The sequence below is a fragment of the Hyla sarda genome, chromosome 1 (genome assembly GCF_029499605.1).
Source record: "Hyla sarda isolate aHylSar1 chromosome 1, aHylSar1.hap1, whole genome shotgun sequence".
NCBI lineage: Eukaryota > Metazoa > Chordata > Amphibia > Anura > Hylidae > Hyla > Hyla sarda.
This window is the reverse complement of record NC_079189.1, coordinates 474512376-474531127: the sequence shown is the minus strand read 5'-3', so window position 1 is coordinate 474531127 and position 18752 is coordinate 474512376.

Below are 18752 nucleotides of genomic sequence, written 5' to 3'. Positions count from 1 at the left end.
TGCCCATTGTGTTGGATTGTCAATGCAACCCTCTTCTCCCACTCTTCACACACTGATAGCAACACCGCAGGAGAAATGCTAGCACAGGCTTCCAGTATCCGTAGTTTCAGGTGCTGCACATCTCGTTTCTTCACAGCATTGACAATTGCCTTCAGATGACCCCAAAGATAAAAGTCTAAGGGGGTCAGATTGGGAGACCTTGGGGGCCATTCAACTGGCCCACGACGACCAATCCACTTTCCAGGAAACTGTTCATCTAGGAATGCTTGGACCTGACACCCATAGTGTGGTGGTGCACCATCTTGCTGGAAAAATTCAGGGAACGTGCCAGCTTCAGTGCATAAAGAGGGAAACACATCATCATGTAGCAATTTCGCATATCCAGTGGCCTTGAGGTTTCCATTGATGAAAAATGGCCCCACTATCTTTGTACCCCATATACCACACCATACCATCAATTTTTGTGTTCCAACAGTCTTGGAGGGATCTATCCAATGTGGGTTGGTGTCAGACCAATAGCAGTGGTTTTGTTTGTTAACTTCACCATTCACATAAAAGTTTGCCTCATCACTGTGCAAAATCTTTTGCGTAAACTGAGAGTCCTGTTCCAATTTTTGTTTTGCCCATTCTGTAAATTCAGTGTGCCGATCTGGGTCATCCTCATTGAGATGCTGCAGTAGCTGGAGTTTGTAAGGGTGCCATTTGTGATTAGCTAATATCCACCGAAGGGATGTTCGACTAATGCTACTCTCCAGTGACATGGGGCGAGTGCTATGCTGTGGGCTCTTGAACCAGTTTCACGAAACTTAGCAAGCAGTTTGCTAAAAGTTGGATTCAAAATGGCCGACTTCAAAAAGGCCGCCATGGTCACCACCCATCTTGAAAAGTTTCCCCCCTCACATTTACTAATGTGCCACAAACAGGAAGTAAATATCACCAACCATTCCAATTTTATTAAGGTGTATCCATATAAATGGCCCACCCTGTAGTTTATTCAGACACTAAATCTTATACGCAGAAAATACAATATAATAATTCTACATATCATATCCTATACCAAGCAGTGGGATCATGTGAATTAGTATTGGCTTTACTTAAACCAGCTCCAATTTTATTGCAACATTGTGATAATTATTTTCTATTCTGCAAATGGTCTCCACATTGCTTAGTTTCCTTAACTAACAAGTACTCAGCACTGTATCTGGAGATAGAAAAAAACATGGAAGTTTCTGATATACTGGGGGACATATGTTTAAAATTTTTGGTAAAAATTTTTGAAGTTTTGTATAAAAATAAATTCCGCGAAATTTTCAAAGGTTTGTACGTGAGAATGATCTGAGGTTTACACTATGCAAGTCAGTTTATCAAAAGCGGGCATGTTGATGTCTGTTTTATGTTTTATATGATATTTTCAGAGGGGGATAGTCTATTTTACATAACATATCTGGAATGAATTTTACACAAGGTTTTTCACTGGTGTGAAAATCATAAAAATGTTTTTTTTTTTTTTTTTTTTACTTAATTATTGAAATGTGAATATTAAATTTTAGCAAATGATATAAAAAATTAGGCTTCAACTTAGACTAGTTTTTTCTTTATAGGGTTGTAACAACACATCCTTCTGTGATGAAGGTTTTTTAATTAAATTGGACAGAATGCCATACATGCAAGTCGCTGTGCCCTGGTAACTGGCGCACAACAACGTATATAAACGTGGCGGGAAAACGAAAGGAGTGTGAAAGTACAACATATTTTCAAAGCAGCACCTTTGAAAATGCGAGGAGACAAAAAAATGTAAGATTGATATTGCTGTAAAAGAAATTACTGGAGTTTTATAAATATGTCCTCCATTATTCTTTATGCACCCCACATTTAGAAAGTATTTTCTCCAAGCTATTCTTCATTTTTTTTTTTTAAATGTAGCTTTGGCAATTGAAACAAACCAGTGATATACATGGAAGAAAAGGGGCCCCTTAGTAAACATTGACATGGGAATCCTATAATGGTGTCTTATTTAGTTCCCCAAGAAAATGAAGGTCAGGTGTTTATTTCCCTTTGCTTTCCATGACGAATTGGTCAATACCCCCATTGTGTGCTGACAATGCAATGCCCTAAAGATGAGATGAGCCCAAAATGGGGCCCACTTTCTCCGAGAACCCCATAGACTCAAGGGCCGTTTTCTACTTAAGCATCCTATTGTCTTCTGGTTTTGCTTACACTTCAGGGAACCTAATATTTCATATTCATATTCTACTTAGAGTTATCTAGATATAACATTATCGATAGAAAGATAGATAGAGCAGTTGTATTTGACATTTAATTCTGGAAGTGCATTGGTAAACACATAAATGATGTTTCATAAGACTTCTAAGATTTATGCTCATTTCGCTGAAAGTGTCAAGAGATTAAAGGATTTACGCTCATATCACCTGTGACCTTTTATGCATGATAGTTGTGGATTGATTTGTCACTGTGCTTCCTTAAGGCTAGTTTTCCAAGGTAGGTCTCAGCACAGAGAGTGAAAGGTCACCCTCTACTGAGCTTTAAGCAGACACTCTTTTTTTAAGCTCTCTTCACCATTGTCAGACCTTGCTGATAAGTTCACTTCAGTCAGCCGAGCTTTAGTGCATGATAATGTCATTATTTAGCCACATGAATCCTGAAGGAAATATGATTTCGGTGTCAATTACTGTGACTGACTGGCCCGTGGGAAGTTTGCAGACACAGAGGCTTTTACCTTTCATCTTTAATTTTGCTAATATTACACTCTCAATAAATGGTTTCAGGGCCCACAGGAACCCAGCAAGCAAAAATTCTCCAAGTCTTTGAAAAGGTTTCTATCCTTGATGGGAAAGTTCCAGTTAAGTGCAGAATGCATTGTCTTATCATAGCTAAAGCCTGCAATTACATTGCATTGGGAAAGTCTTCAGACCCTTGCACTTTTTTCACATGTTGTTATGCTGCAGCCTTGTGTTAATAAAAATGGGATTGGTCTGCCTTTCTTCTCTGCAGATCCTTTCAAGCTGTCAGGTTGGCTGGGGACCGTCGGTGGAAGCCATTTTCAGGTCTCTCTAGATATGTTCAATTTGGTTTGAGTGATAGGGGATAAGGATAGAGGATAAGATGTCTGATTGTAGGGGTCTCATTACTGGGGACCTCGCTGCTGGGGACCCCCACGATCTCAGCTGTGGCATCCCAGATATCCGGCGCACAGAGCAAAATTTGCTGGCAATGCAGGGCGGAGGTTCGTGATGTCACGGTCACTCCCTGCTTGTGACATCACCACTACACCCCCTCAATGCAAGTCTATGGGAGGGGTGTGACGTCCATCACACTCCTTCCATGGACTTGCATTGAGGGGGCGTGGCCATGATGGCACAAGTGGGTCGTGGCCGTGACATCATGAGCCTCCGACGCTGCATCCGACGGGTGCAGCAGAGAGATCGCGGGGGTCCCCATTGGCGATACCCTGCGATCAGACATCTTATCCCCTATCCTTTGGATAGAGGATAAGATGTCTAGGGGTGGAGTACCCCTTTAATCTTCGTTTCCTCGGACCAGAGAATCCTGCTTCTCACAATCAGGCTTGCAAACTGTTGATAGGCCTTCTTGTGGGTTTTACTGAAGAGAGGCTTCTTTCTGGCCACTGTGCAATAAAGCCCAGATTGGTGGAGATTTGTACAAAGGGTCTTTGGAGCTCAGCAAGAGTTACCATTGGTTTCTTGGTCACATCTCTTACCGAGGCCCGTTTCCCCCAATAACTTAGTTTGTTGGGGAGGCCAGCTTAAGAAAGTGTTGTGGTTGTTCAAAACTTCATCCAAATTATATGCTCTGGGGAACTTTTAATGCGGCATACATTTTTTGTACCCTTCCCCAGATCTATGCCTCTACACAATCCTGTCTTTGAGCTCTACAGGCAGTTCTTTCCACCACATGGCTTGGTTTTTGCTCTGATATACATTGTCAGCTGTGAGATCTAGACAGGATGTATCTTTCCAAACCATGTCTGATCAACTGAATTTACCAAAGGTGATCAAGGTGTTAAAACATGCTATATGTCATTGCAAACAAGTGTTCTAACATAATGTCTGAATAATAATTTCTTTTTTTTTTTTTTTTAGCTTTTGCTTTTTGAAAAATTTGTGAACATTTCTAAAATTCAGTTTTCACTTTGGCATTATAGGGTATTGAATGCAGAATGATGGTGAAAATTTTTTAATTTTTAATGAAAAAAATTAAACTTTTCTAATGCATTGTAGGTAGCAGCAGTTACTACATGCTGTACCTTATGGCACTTGGTACTGCAATTCAAGGTCCAGCACTTTACAGTTTTTTTGTCTTGTAGTCAATAACTTAATTAACATAAAACATTTGTGTTCTAACGCTGATCACATACATAAGAGTTAAGTCAGCCGAAAGCACAGCTTTTAGCTACATAATGTGAATATATAATGTGTATGAAGGCTCCCAACTCTCCCCACAGCAGATGTTGGAGGAAAGAAAGATCAGGTTTGTTAGATTTGAACATGCAATTCCTTTTGTTCCCGAGAAGATAAATCACCAACAAAGTTGTCTGGCAATGGCTTTCTCCCCTCTGTCCTTACAGAATATGTGCAGCCTTGGCCAAGCCAAGGGTGCATGTGTATGGGTAGATTGGGAGAGATAGCAGTGGCCATACATCAGGTCAGGAAGGTAAGTGAGGCACCAGGTAGACAGTTTATTTTATGGCCGTTGTTTATGACTTATCCATAGGATAGGGCATAAAGTTCTGATAGATGCAGGTCCCACCTGTAATGTCCGTCATGGTTTATGTTCAGACACGGCCAATGGATTTAGGGTGTGGCTGAACAGTTTGATGTTCCCTGGTTAGGGAATAGTTAAAGCTCTTAGCCTTTCACCCAATGGCAGTGTGGGTGTGTCTATATATCTCCAGCTCTGTCTAGGTTCTGGGCTGGTGATTGACTTGTTTCTACTATGATGTCTGTTTGTGCAATATGCTATGATGTCTGTTTGTGCAATACTCTGACTATGTCTGCTTGAGCATTTACCTTGTGATATGATCTGAGCTTTTAGCCATGATTAAATAGTCTTTTATTGTAGATTTTAGTCTGTGTTACATTAGTCAGTTTTTAGAATTGTATTTCTGCTAAGTCGCTGTTCACACTGTGAGTTTTCTAGTATCCGTTTTCTGAGTTTTAGTAACAAGACATCCCTGTGACCTTTTAAGGGGAATTGAGTTTTAGTACAGGATATCTCCGTGCTCCATGGAGAAGATTGAGTTCTAGTAACAAGATATTCCCGTGTTTTCTGGAGGTTTTCTGGGGGGATTGAGTTTTTTTTCCTGTTTGTTCATGGAGTCTATGCTGACTCAATTTCCCAGCCTTGTGTTCTGGACCTAATCTGTTAGTTATCTGTGTTCAGTGTTAACAGTGTTCTATATTTATATCCTGTTTGGTTGATCTGATCTTTGTTCATTGAACTTGTATCTGTTTGTGAACAGTGTCTTATGTTCCTGATCAGTTTGCCTGTTTATATTCTGCCCTGTTAGTATTTGTATCCTGTCTGGTAGTTTTTCATTTCTATTTCTGGCCTCTGACCGAGTAATGTATATTATTTGTTTTTACACCACTGCACTGTAGCGCCGGGAGGGACCGGCTCCAAGTTGTTGATCCATCGCTTAGGCGGCAAAGAGATTGTTTTTAGGGCCAGTTTTAGGGCTCACTCTCCCTGTCTCCCCCAGTTGGTCATGACACTATATATATGTGAATCACATATTTCTATTAAAATAGCAGCTATCCACTGTATGCAGACAGAGAATTAATTGAGAGGTGGCCACACATGTCCCCAGCTCTACCAATTTACTTCTACAGGAGTTATGAAAACAGATGACCACTCCACTAATGGGTCAGGGGACCCACATTCTTTACATAGGTCTGGGTCCAAGTACTATCAAATATTTATGACATATTCTTTGAATATGCCATAAAAGTCTGTGTTAAGAATAAGCTTGTAATATAAACATAAAGTGTGGGGCAGTATTCTTTTATTAGGGAAAAGTAATGGAGCTTATTAATTTAACCCCTTAAGGACTCAGCCTATTTGGGCCTTAAGAACGTTTAATTTTTACATTTTCCCTTTTTCCTCCTTGCCTTCAAAAAATCATAACTCTTTTATATTTTCATCCACAGACTAGTATGAGGGCTTGTTTTTTGTGTGACCAGTTGTCCGTTGTAATGCCATCACTCACTTTACCATAAAATGTATTGTGCAACCAAACAAATACTATTTGTGTAGGGAAATTAAAAAGAAAACCGCAATTTTGCTAATTCTGGAAGGTTTCGTTTTCACGCTGTAAAACTTACTGTAAAAATGACATGTGTTCTTTATTCTTTGGGTCAATAAGATTAAATGATACCCATGATAATGTACTTTTCTATTACTGTTGCATTAAAAAAAAAATCTAAAACTTTTTAACCAAATTAGTACGTTTAAAATCCCTCTATTTTGAAGACCTACAACTTTTTCATTTTTTCGTATAAGCGATGGTATGAGGGCTCATTTTTTGTGATCTGTACTTTTTATTGATACCACATTAGCTTATATATAACTTTGAATACATTTTTTATCAAATTTTTTTTGGGGAATAAAATGTTATTAACCCCTTAACGACGCAGGACGTATATTTACGTCCTGCGCCGGCTCCCGCGATATGAAGCGGGATCGCGCCGCGATCCCGCATCATATCGCGTGGGTCCCGGCGCTAATCAACGGCCGGGACCCGCGGCTAATACCACACATCGCCGATCGCGGCGATGTGCAGTATTAACCCTTTAGAAGCGGCGGTCAAAACTGACCGCCGCTTCTAAAGTGAAACTGAAAGTATCCCGGCTGCTCAGTCGGGCTGTTCGGGACCGCCGCGGTGAAATCGCGGCGTCCCGAACAGCTGATCGGACACCGGGAGGGCTCTTACCTGCCTCCTCGGTGTCCGATCAACGAATGACTGCTCCGTGCCTGAGATCCAGGCAGGAGCAGTCAAGCACCGATAATGCTGATCACAGGCGTGTTAATACACGCCTGTGATCAGGATGAGAGATCAGTGTGTGCAGTGTTATAGGTCCCTATGGGACCTATAACACTGCAAAAAAAAGTGTTAATAAAGGTCATTTAACCCCTTCCCTAATAAAAGTTTGAATCACCCCCCTTTTCCCATAAAAAAAAATAAAACAGTGTAAAAAAAAAAAAAAAAAAAAAAAATATGGTATCGCCGCGTGCGTAAATGTCAGAACTATAAAAATATATCATTAATTAAGCCGTATGGTCAATGGCGTACGCGCAAAAAAATTCCAAAGTCCAAAAAAGCGTATTTTGGTAACTTTTTATAACATAAAAAAATGAATAAAAAGTGATCAAAACGTCAGATCAAAACAAAAATCATACCAATAAAAACTTCAGATCACGGCGCAAAAAATGAGTCCTCATACCGCCCCGTACGTGGAAAACTAAAAAAGTTATAGGGGTCAGAATATGACATTTTTAAACGTATAAATTTTCCTGCATGTAGTTATGATTTTTTCCAGAAGTGCGACAAAATCAAACCTATATAAGTAGGGTATCATTTTAACCGTATGGACCTACAGAATAATGATAAGGTGTAATTTTTACCGAAATATGCACTGCGTAGAAACGGAAGCCCCCAAAAGTTACAAAATGGCGTTTTTTTTTCGATTTTGTCACACAATTATTTTTTTTTCCGTTTCGCCGTGCATTTTTGGGTAAAATGACTAATGTCACTGCAAAGTAGAATTGGTGACGCAAAAAATAAGCCATAATATGGATTTTTAGGTGGAAAATTGAAAGGGTTATGATTTTTAAAAGGTAAGGAGGAAAAAACGAAAGTGCAAAAACGGAAAAACCCTGAGTCCTTAAGGGGTTAAAAAAAGCAGCAATTTGGGACTTTTTTTTTTTTTTTACATTCATGCTGTTCACCGTACGATGTCATAAACATTATATTTTAATAGTTTGGATATTTACGCAGAAAAAAAAAAGGCCACAAAAAATGCCCCAACATTTTTCTGTGTATGGCGTTTTTTTTTTCTTGCGTTTTTCTGGCGATTTGAGAAATAGCATTTTTGGAAATGGCATTTTTGGAAATAGCATTTTTGGCCCCTTTGACTTTTTAAAAAAATTGTTGGGTACCAAAAGAACAAAAAAAAAAAGGATGCAGTAGTGATGGAAAAAAAATTTGTAATGAAATTTACATTTTTTATAACAATATTTTTATAAATTTTTAAACAGGGATCAATTTATGTGTGCGGGCAGGGCACTGAAAATGGAGCCAACAATAATAAAAAATGTAGTGTGTGTGTGTTTTTCACTTTTTTTTCTTAATTTTTTATATTTTTAGGTAGTACTACTACTCCCAGCATAGAACACACTGTTCCATGATGGGAGTAGTAGTTCCTGTACTAATAGATAGATCGCCCCGGATGTCACTCCTGACACCCAATGCGATAATCCATAATATAGCAGAGATGCGTAGCAGCTTTATACAGAACTCGCATCTCTGCACTATACTCTGGCCAGCCAGTGATGTGAAAAGAAATTCACCTCACTCATTCAAGTGAGTGGCCGGCCGGATTACAGAGCAGAGATGCGAGCGCAGGAGAAAGCTGCTCCATATCTCAGGGATGAAGGATGAAGGACGATCGCAGCGAGTGTCGAGTAACATCTGCTGTGATCTGTCCTTAACTGCAAGTACTACTACTCCCAACATGGAGCACACTCTTCTCCATGCTGGGAGTTGTGGTACCTGCATTAATAGACAGATCGTCACTAGAGATGAGCGAACTTACAGTAAATTTGATTCGTCACAAACTTCTCGGCTCGGCAGTTGATGGCTTATCCTGCATAAATTAGTTCAGCTTTCAGGTGCTCCGGTGGGCTGGAAAAGGTGGATACAGTCCTAGGAAAGATTCTCCTAGGACTGTATCCACCTTTTCCAGCCCACCGGAGCACCTGAAAGCTGAACTAATTTATGCAGGATAAGTCATCAACTGCCGAGCCGAGAAGTTTGTGACCAATCGAATTTACTGTAAGTTAGCTCATCTCTAATCGTCACTTCTGACACCTGTTGCGATCTGTCTATTAATGCAGGTACTACAGCTCCCAGCATGGAGCATAGTGTGTTCCTGGTTGGGAGCAGTAGTACCTGCAGTTAAGGACAAATCCCAGTGGATGTCACTCCTGACACCCACTGTGACCCTCCTGTATAATGTATAGATGCAAGGGGCCGGCCGCTCTTCTATGGTCCCCTGCACTGACATATATATACACCTAATCATATTTCCCACAGAGAGTTGTGATTGGCTGGAACCATCTGGCCAATCACATCTCTCTGCGGGAAATATGAATAGATGTATATCTACGGCAGTGCAGGGGACCACAGAAGAGCATCCGCCCGCCCGCATGTATACATTATATTGGCGGATCGCAACAGGTGTCAGGAGTGACATCCGCTGTGATCTGTCCTTAACTGCAGGCACTTCTGCTCCCAACATGGAGCACACTCTGCTCTATTCTGGGAGCTGTAGTACCTGCATTAATTGACAGATCGCAACAGGTCTGACACCTGGGGCGATTTGTCAATTAGTATAGGTACTACTACTCCCATCATGGAACAGTGTGTTCCATGCTGGGAGAAGTAGCATTACCTAAAAAATTAAAAAAATTAAAAAATTAAAAAAAGTGAAAAACACACACACACTAAATTTTTATTATTGTTGTCTACATTTTTAGTGCCCTGCATGCCCACATAAATTGATCCCTGTTTAAAAATTTATAAAAATTTTGTTATAAAGAAAGATACATTTAGTTAAATACAATTTTTTCCATCACTACTGTATCTTTTTTATTATTATTTTTTAATGGTACCCTACAAAATTGTATTAAAAAAAGGCATTTCCATCACTTTTTTGGATCGCTAAAGTCCAAAAAAGAATAAAAACCGCCTGCAAAAACACCAAAGCTGAAGCCCACATGTTTTTCTTTACTCCTATAGACTTCTAAGAGAGAAAAACGCCACAATTTCAGGGGGAAAAAACGCCATATGCTCAACATGCTCCGACTTTGCACAACCACCAAGGAGCTGAAAAACACCAAAAAAGAGTGAAAAAATGCCAAAAGGATAAAAAAAAAAAAAAGCCAAACTGAAAAACGCTAAGTGGAAAAAGAATTTAGCGATTTCTCATTGATTTACAGCTAACATCTGGCCGTAGCGTATTTTCAATGAAAAAAACGCCATGGGGGCAGTTTTGGCATTTTTTTTTTGCGGGGGAAACTTGCACAGCACCTGACTTGCACAGCAACAAAAAAGAAAAATAGCCAGCACAACTAATACATGAGTGCATGCTTCAGTTCAGATACAAAGTATACAAAAAAGGTTACAGCAGCATTCTGGGTCAAAAATGAAGGCTCACTTTTTGATCAAAACATGTCCCCCATCCACCACGTGGAGGTGGCCTCACTTTGGATAGGACCCTAACACGTTCCCTTCACCTCTGCTGAGGATATAGCCTCTGACTGGGTGACATAGTTTATATTATAAAAGCAGTTAATTAAGTTTCAATAATGGAAATAAATGTCAGGTGAATGTCTGGATTATACAGTCAGATGGTGTGAATGTTTTACAATGAGGAGTGTGTACGCCTTATACACTGTATATTCTGACTGTATATTCCTGCGCATCACCTGATATTAACTCCTATTATTAAAATGAACTTAACGAAACTAAAAAAACATGCTTTACAGAAAGCCCTAAGGATGTAGGCAAAAATAAACTGGAGCTGTCCCTTTGACATAATTGGGAATTGTTTCTGGGTGGTCTCTGCAGGGGTAATTTCACAGGAAAGAGGAGGCTAAGCTGTGGACAAATTTAAAACTGCAAGATTTCAGGATGATTTTAAAATATAGATAGTAAATTAGAAAGTTAGAAGAATTCCTAAAAATATATTTCATATAAAAATAGAAACACAAGCTAGCTGTTGCTACTTTATTCATTAAGACAACCCCAAGACATTCTCAAATTATAAACAAAGACATGTAACCAATAATACTAAAAGAAGTTTATAAAGCTATGGCTAAGGCTTCCGATTTTTTCAGAAAAAATTTTGTTCGGTCCGAATTTATTTGCGGCGAATCACTATTAAAAACAGCTATTTCTGGGCTACAGAGGGCCTCAATAGGGGTGTAGAACACTTTGCCTTGTTGGAACACGCATAGGGAGTGTGCTGTGTTAGTGAAATAATACTGTTATTCAGTATGACATGCAGATTACAAGCATCACTGTTAGAATCACTGCCGCAGAGCGTCTGGATGTGGCAGCAGGGTCGGGAGAACATATGGCATCACAATTGAAGAGATTAAAGAGATTTTTTAAATTTCATTTTAATTTAATTTTAACTTATTTTAATTTTTTTAAATCCTTTTTTGAGGACCCATTCTGGTGAGCATCAAGCTGGCGGTTTAGCGAGCTACCATCTGTTCCAGCCCCTACCTCTCAGCGCCCTTGCCCCCCAACTGTCTTACTCCGAGTGGGACTGCGAATGTTTAATTTAATCAGTTATGGTTCATTGTTATCGCTCCAACTTGTTTCATTGGATTATTGTGGTCATTTCACAGGTAACATATGACGACGACCATAGGACCTCACAATTGAAAAGAATAAAGAGATTTTTTTACATTTAAATTGAAGGTTTTGATTGGATTCACAAGTTTAATGTCCTGGGTGCCTGAAGCATTTACTCTTAACTAATACTGTATGACCATAAAACCCAATATAACAAGGAGTCACATGGCAGCACAATGACAGAGCCTAGAGGTGTCAGCAGCCCAACAAGACCATAGGGCCTCACAATTGAAAAGATTAAAGATATTTTGTAAAATTTAAATTGAAGATTTTATATATATTTAACATTTTAAAGTTTAATTTAATGTACCAATAGCATGAGGAGACCATATGGTGGCACAATGACAGAGCCTGGAGGAGGCAGCAGCAGCATGAGGAGACCATATGGCAGCACAATGACAGAGCCTGGAGGTGGCAGCAGCAGCAAGAGGGCCATGCCAACTGAGGGTTGAGTCTGAGGAACCTACCGACTGTTAACTGGGGGTGTCAGATGTCACTTGGAATGAAGTGGATGACTGAGTGAACCAATCAATCACGGCTACTGGGCTGCTGGTCGAGAAACGACTGCTAGCTGACACAAGGTGCTCAGACCTCCCGCTGCGCTGCTGCCTCACGTCCCTACTCTGCTGCAACCTCTGCCTGCACCTGATGAATTTAGGCCTCTGCCACTCCTCTGTGCACGTCCTGGCACTTCTCTGCCTGACATACTTATACACTAGCTGAGTGCTATGTTACACTTATGAGAGGAGGACAATGCACTCCACTACGCTTAAAACTGTATTAGACTACAGAAACAAGGGTGCAGCTTTGGCTGGCCTTTCACAGTAACTAGGCCCAAATAAGTTTTTCATGAAAAAAAAAACCTACACCACGTAGGTGTACGTACAGTTTAAACTTATGAGAGGAGGACTATCCGCTTCACTACAAACTGTATAAGGCTACAGAAACAAGTGGGTAGCTTTGGCTGGCATTTCACAGTAACTATAGACACTAAGAAAAGGATCCCTGAAGGTTCCAGGGCATTAAATCATAAACAACCTTCAAGGGGCAACCCCCTGGTGGGGAAAAACCCTTACTAGAAACCCCCTAAAAAAGTATTCTTTATTGTGTTACTGCTTAAAAGTTGTAACCCTCCAAAAACAAATGTTAAAATTATCAGTGGTATAGAAGTGGTTAATCTGGGAGATTATGTATCTTCTCCTCTCTGGGGATAATGTGTTGGCTTTATTCTCACTCTGTACTTGTGCGCTCCTGGCTGCGCAGTGAATGTGTCAGCATTGTATCCCAATTTATGAATGCCACTATGCCGCTGGATTAAAACATAGAACTGATAGCCTCCCCGACATTTCGCTGACGAATCAGCTTTGTCAAGGGCTATGAGGCTACTGCTACTTAGGACGCCGTTACCTAGCTTATATAACTTCCTATTGACATCATTTTCTGCCCCATAGTGTTCCAAACATGGTCGTCCACGTCATGTTTCCTCCAATCTTGTGTGAAGTGCTGTGCCAATGGGAGCCAATGAGAGCGTTATCCTTGTGTGACGTAACTGTGTGTATTCCCATCTCTCAAGTGCATATGGTCCCTCATTTCTTGCCACGCATGTTGTTTGATTTAGTGCGAATCGCAGATACTGATGGTAAGTGCACATGTCTTTGTACTTAGTGGAATTTCTGAGGTACGGTGCCGCATCTCTGTCTGTGCATGTCATTGGACTTAGTGCACATCACAGATACATTAAAAAATGCGCATGTCTTTGGACTTAGTGAAATTTCTGAGTTCTTTGTACTAATATTATAAAGGATTTGGCTAGACTCACGATTGACATACTCTGCATACTTCTGCATCATCTGCAATAATAGTATCTATAGATTAACTTAATCCACCATAGGATTATTTACCTTAAATCTTCTATTTTTATAGGGTCTATTCTCTTCCTACTGGCACATTCTATGCATATATTATGTCCTATTCTTTCTTTAACAGTATATTGTTCCTTACCTGTATTTTTTCCGGTTTATCAGATCTGGTTTAGGTGTAGTTCATAGTTATAGGTATTCAGATGTTAATTATATTGATATATCCTCCCTAATTGAGTATTGTTAGAATATGACATTTGGTCACCATTTACAGTTATAAGTTTGTACTGTATCTTCTATTGATATTGTTGGGAGATCAAATATCTCTTATTTATCATAATATTTATCTTGTCCCTGCCATAATCTTGAATGATATATATTTACAATGTTATTTATTTCCAGATATGCAAATGTAATATTTGTGATTTATCCAGTGTATTATTCTCTCTTCTCACTTTTACTTCCTTTAGAGGATTCTCAGACTTACTCTGGGTCGTCCCCCATATTCCCTATTTGTATAGGCATGAGGAAGATACAGGAGTCGGATCACCAGGTAGGTACAAGTGAATTTCATGGTGGCATACTAGGGGAATCTATGGGGTATTCTTGTCTGAGAAATATTGTTGTATAGTATCCAGAAAAGTATATTATCTTTTTGGCATCCAGAAAAGTTTTTGGTCAGGGTACATTTACTTATTGTTATATTCATGAGTATAATAATTTTTATTTTTATTCGAGGAACGCCACAAATGTGAAATCTTCATTCAATCCATGTGGAAATTTACTGTTAAGGTGGTAAATCCACCTTGCCTTTTCCTTTAACAGAAATTTGTCAATGTTCCCCTTTCTTGGGCTTCCCTTTAATTGACAAAGGCCCCAGAATTTCAAAATGTCGGCTTTGTTTCCATGCTTCTGGCGGACATGTCTTGCCAAAGGGGTATCTGCCCCTGTTTTTTTACTGCTGCAGTTAATGTATTGTCTTATAATATATTATTTATTATCTGATGGATTTTTTATTTCTCTTTTTTTTGTCATATTTTGTCACATGGCACAGTGGCCGCATGGATGTGACCCCACGGGTGGATTGGGAATCCAGGTAGCTGTATTCTCATTATCTTTTATATGGTGACTATGTACCAAGATATCCCTCTGTACATAATATTTGGTCGAGTGCTGATTACTATTTGTAAATCGGGATCTAGTCTCAGGACATGCCAGTGTTCTTTTAGAATCTGTGTAATCCGAGATGCATAGGCGTCAAAGGTTCCTATGCATCTAATTATCTTATCTTCAGAATGTTCATCTCTTTTAGAGCCCAGGAGTTCTGTTCTATTCCAGGTTCTCACTCGATTATAGGCTCGTCTCATATGCTTTTTAGGGTAGCCTCTGTTCACAAATCTTTGCATCAAATTTGTGCTCTCTTTTTGAAAGTAAGTTTCTTTTTGCAAGTAAATGCCTAAGAAAAAAAAAAAATAACTTACACCACGTAGGTGTACGTACAGTTTACAACTATGAGAGCTGGACATCATCCCTAGTTATATCAGAGGACATTTTTCTTCAGATGTCTAACAAGGTTAACAATCTCAAATATTTCACACCTTTGGTAAAACAGCCAAAAGGAACTAACTGCAAAAGAACATGACTGTTGATAAAACAGTCCAAGACGGCAATCGATTCTTCCAGTTTGGGAGATGAAAAATGAGATGAAAACATTTGTTATCTTTTGTTTGGACATAGCGTACTGTCAGAACTGGATTTTCACTATTACAGTTGGCAGATAGCCTTTATTGTTGCCATTTAGAGGACACAACTACTCAAACAGAATATGTTTTGTATGAAAGCAAAATGTAGTCTTGTATTTGGGCATGCAGTCATAAAGCTCATGAATTCCAATGTAAAGTCTGTGGCAAGGTCCTCCACTTTTTATGTGCATGTTTGCATCTGAAGAAGCATCCATAACTTTAACAAAAATGCCTATTCATTTCAGATACCACAGACATTTGCACAAAATTCCAACTGTAAATTTAGACAACAAGTATGACAAGTCATAAGTATTAATAAATGCAGACACATCAAAGCACTTCAAATCCACCTATATTTTCTTCAAAACAAAATTGTATGGTAGAGGATATAGAACAGCCCCCAGCCAGTTGCCGCTTATCCCCATCGCTCTTAGGCATGGTAAGGGCACTAAATCCCCAGCCCTGTCCTTCACTATTCCTTATCTGTTATGTTATATTTCCAAACCATCAAGCAGCAAAACTGCAGACAGATCACTGCCAGCAATAACTCCACATAAAATGGCTTATTGATTTTAGATCACAGCTTCCATCATCCTCAGACATTCTGTTTTTCCGGCTTTGATTCTTATCTCTCTAGAATCTCTGCTTTGTGCTTTAACCCTTGTATTGCTACTGGCAAATGATGGTCCCAAGATACTATCTGCTATTTAAAAAAAAACTTAATTATAACGTTCCAACATATGTGTGAACAGTGAGCCATTTAAATATAAACCATCATCCTTCTTGCATATACTGTATCTCCAGATTCAGGTTAAGTCTAGAGGGAGCAACTAGAATAAAAACAGAAAAAGGTTAAATCCATCTACATTAATCAACCTAAGAGAGAAGAAATTCCACAATTAACTCTTGTTAATTGACTGAAAATCATGATAAAGATTAGTGGAGCTTACTTAACATTAGACTCATTTAATTGATAATTGTGGATTGAATATATTACACATTCAAACAATTATTAAGTGCAAAATCTTATAATGTTCATTCTAATAAAGTTGGTACCTGACATTTTTACAATGAATTTCCATGAAGTTATTATAGTTTGACTTTTTGGAGTATTACATATGTTATATGTGTTATTAAAATGTCTGAAATAGTTACTTTTTACACCAATAGCCCAGATTTCCTAAGGCTGAGTTTCCACTTGGTTTTTTGGGGGGCATTTTGCCCAAATAAACCGCCAAATGGCCCCCATGGTGTTTTCATTTTAAAAAAAATGCTGCGGCCATATGTTAGCTGTGAATCAATGAGAAATTACAAAATTCTTTTTCCACTTTGAATTTTTCAGTTTGGCATTTTTTTTTTATCATTTTGGCATTTTTTTTCACTCTTTTTGCCATTTTTCAGCTCCTTGGCGGTTTTGAAAAGTCGCAGCATGTTGAGCCTATTGCATTTTTTTACCCTGAAATTCTAGGGGAGTAAAAAAAAAAACTCCAAGAAAAATGCCAAGTAGGTGGTGTTATTGCAGGCGTTTTGAATTCTTTTTTGGACTTTAGCGTTCAAAAAAAGTGATGGAGATGCTTTTTTTATTACATTTTCACAGGGTACCATTAACAATAAATAAATAAAAAATATACAGTAGGGATGGAAAAATTTGTATTTAATGAAATATATATTTTTTATAACAAAATTTGAATCAATTTTTAAAAAGGGACCAATTTATGTGGGTGGGAAGGGAACTAAAAATGTAGCCGACAATAATGTAAATTTAGAAAGGGGCCATTTAAATGAAAAAATTATATATTTTTTACAATTAATTTTGTAAAACTTTTTATTAGTAATGTATTTTAATAATGTGTTTTTTTCCCTTTTTTTGTCTTTAGTTTTAATTTTTTTTAGGTAGTACAGATTGTTCCATGATGGGAGTAGTAGTAGCTGTACTAATAGACAGATTGCCTCGTGTGTCACTTCTGTAGTGATCCTCCTATATAATGTATAGAAGCGGGCGGCACTACTGCTCTTCTCTGGTCCCCTGCACTGCTGTATATATACACCTATTTATATTTCCCGCAGAGAGCTGTGATTGGCTGGTTCCAGCCAATCATAACTCTCTGAGGGAAATATGAATAGGTGTGTATATATACGGCAGTGCAAGAGACCAGAGAAGAGCAGCAGTGCTGCCTGCTTCTATACATTATACAGGACAATCACAGCGAGTGTAAGGAGTGACACCTGCTGTGATCTGTCCTTAACTGCAGCTACTACTGCTCCCAACATGGAGAACACTCTTCTCTATGCTGGGAGCTGTAGTACCTGCATTAATAGACAGATCACAGCGGGTGTCACTTCTGACACCTGTTGTGATCTGTCTATTAATGCAGGTACTACAGCTCCCGGCATGGAGCAGAGTGTGTTCCATGTTGGGAGCAGTAGTATCTGCAGTTAAGGACAGATCACAAGGGATGTCACTCCTGACACCCGCTGCGATTGTCCTTCATCCTTCTGAGTAGAGATGTTGTGAATTGTTCGCCGGCGAACAGTTCCCGGCGAACTTAGCATGCTCGCGTTCGCATCTCCGGGCGAACATATGTGAAGTTCGATTCGCCCCCTATACTTTAACATTGCGGTAAACTTTGACCCTGTGAGTCAGAGTCAGCAGACACATTACAGCCAATCAGCAGCAGTCCCTCCCTTCCAGACCCTCCTACCTCCTGCACGGACGCCATTTTACCTTCATTCGGCATGCTGCAGGCTTAGAAAGTGGAGGGACAGAGAAGCTGCTCCTGCTGTAATAGGGAAAGCGATAGCTAGGTTGCTGCTAGGTGGTGTATATAGGGTCCACTTTACTCCTAAAGCACTAGTCTAGCATCTGCTTTAAGGACAGCACCCAAAAAGCCCTTTTTAGGGCTCAAATATCAGTCCGTGTGTCTTGCAACAACTGGAGGCCCCCTGGTTGGGAGGGAACCGCTGGTTAAAAGGGGTACTCCAGTGTAAAACTTAAGTTCCTTCAAGCAACTAACTACAGTATTAAAAGGACTATAAGTTCAGTCCGTGTGTCTTGCAACTGCTAGAGGCACCCTGGTTGGGGACCTCTGCTTAAAAGGGGAACTCTGCTGGCAACCTTTTTTGCTCATTGTCATACTAGTGCAAATCACATTTGGTGTGACAGTTGTTCAAATAAAAAAAATACCTTTTTTGGCTGTAAAATAAAACCAGTGCTTTCTAAAGGGGGGCTCTAACTACGTGCTGCCTAATATGGGGGAATATATGTGCTGCCTAAAGGGGGATCTAAATATGTGCTGCCTAAAGGGGGCTCTATGTGCTGCCTAAAGGGAGGCTCTAACTATGTGCTGCCTAATATGAGGGAATCTATGTGCTGCCTAAAGGGGGGCTCTATGTGCTGCCTAAAGGGGGCTAAAGCACGTTATTCCAAAGAATTTAGGAATAATAGGTGATTTATGCCCTTTATGGATT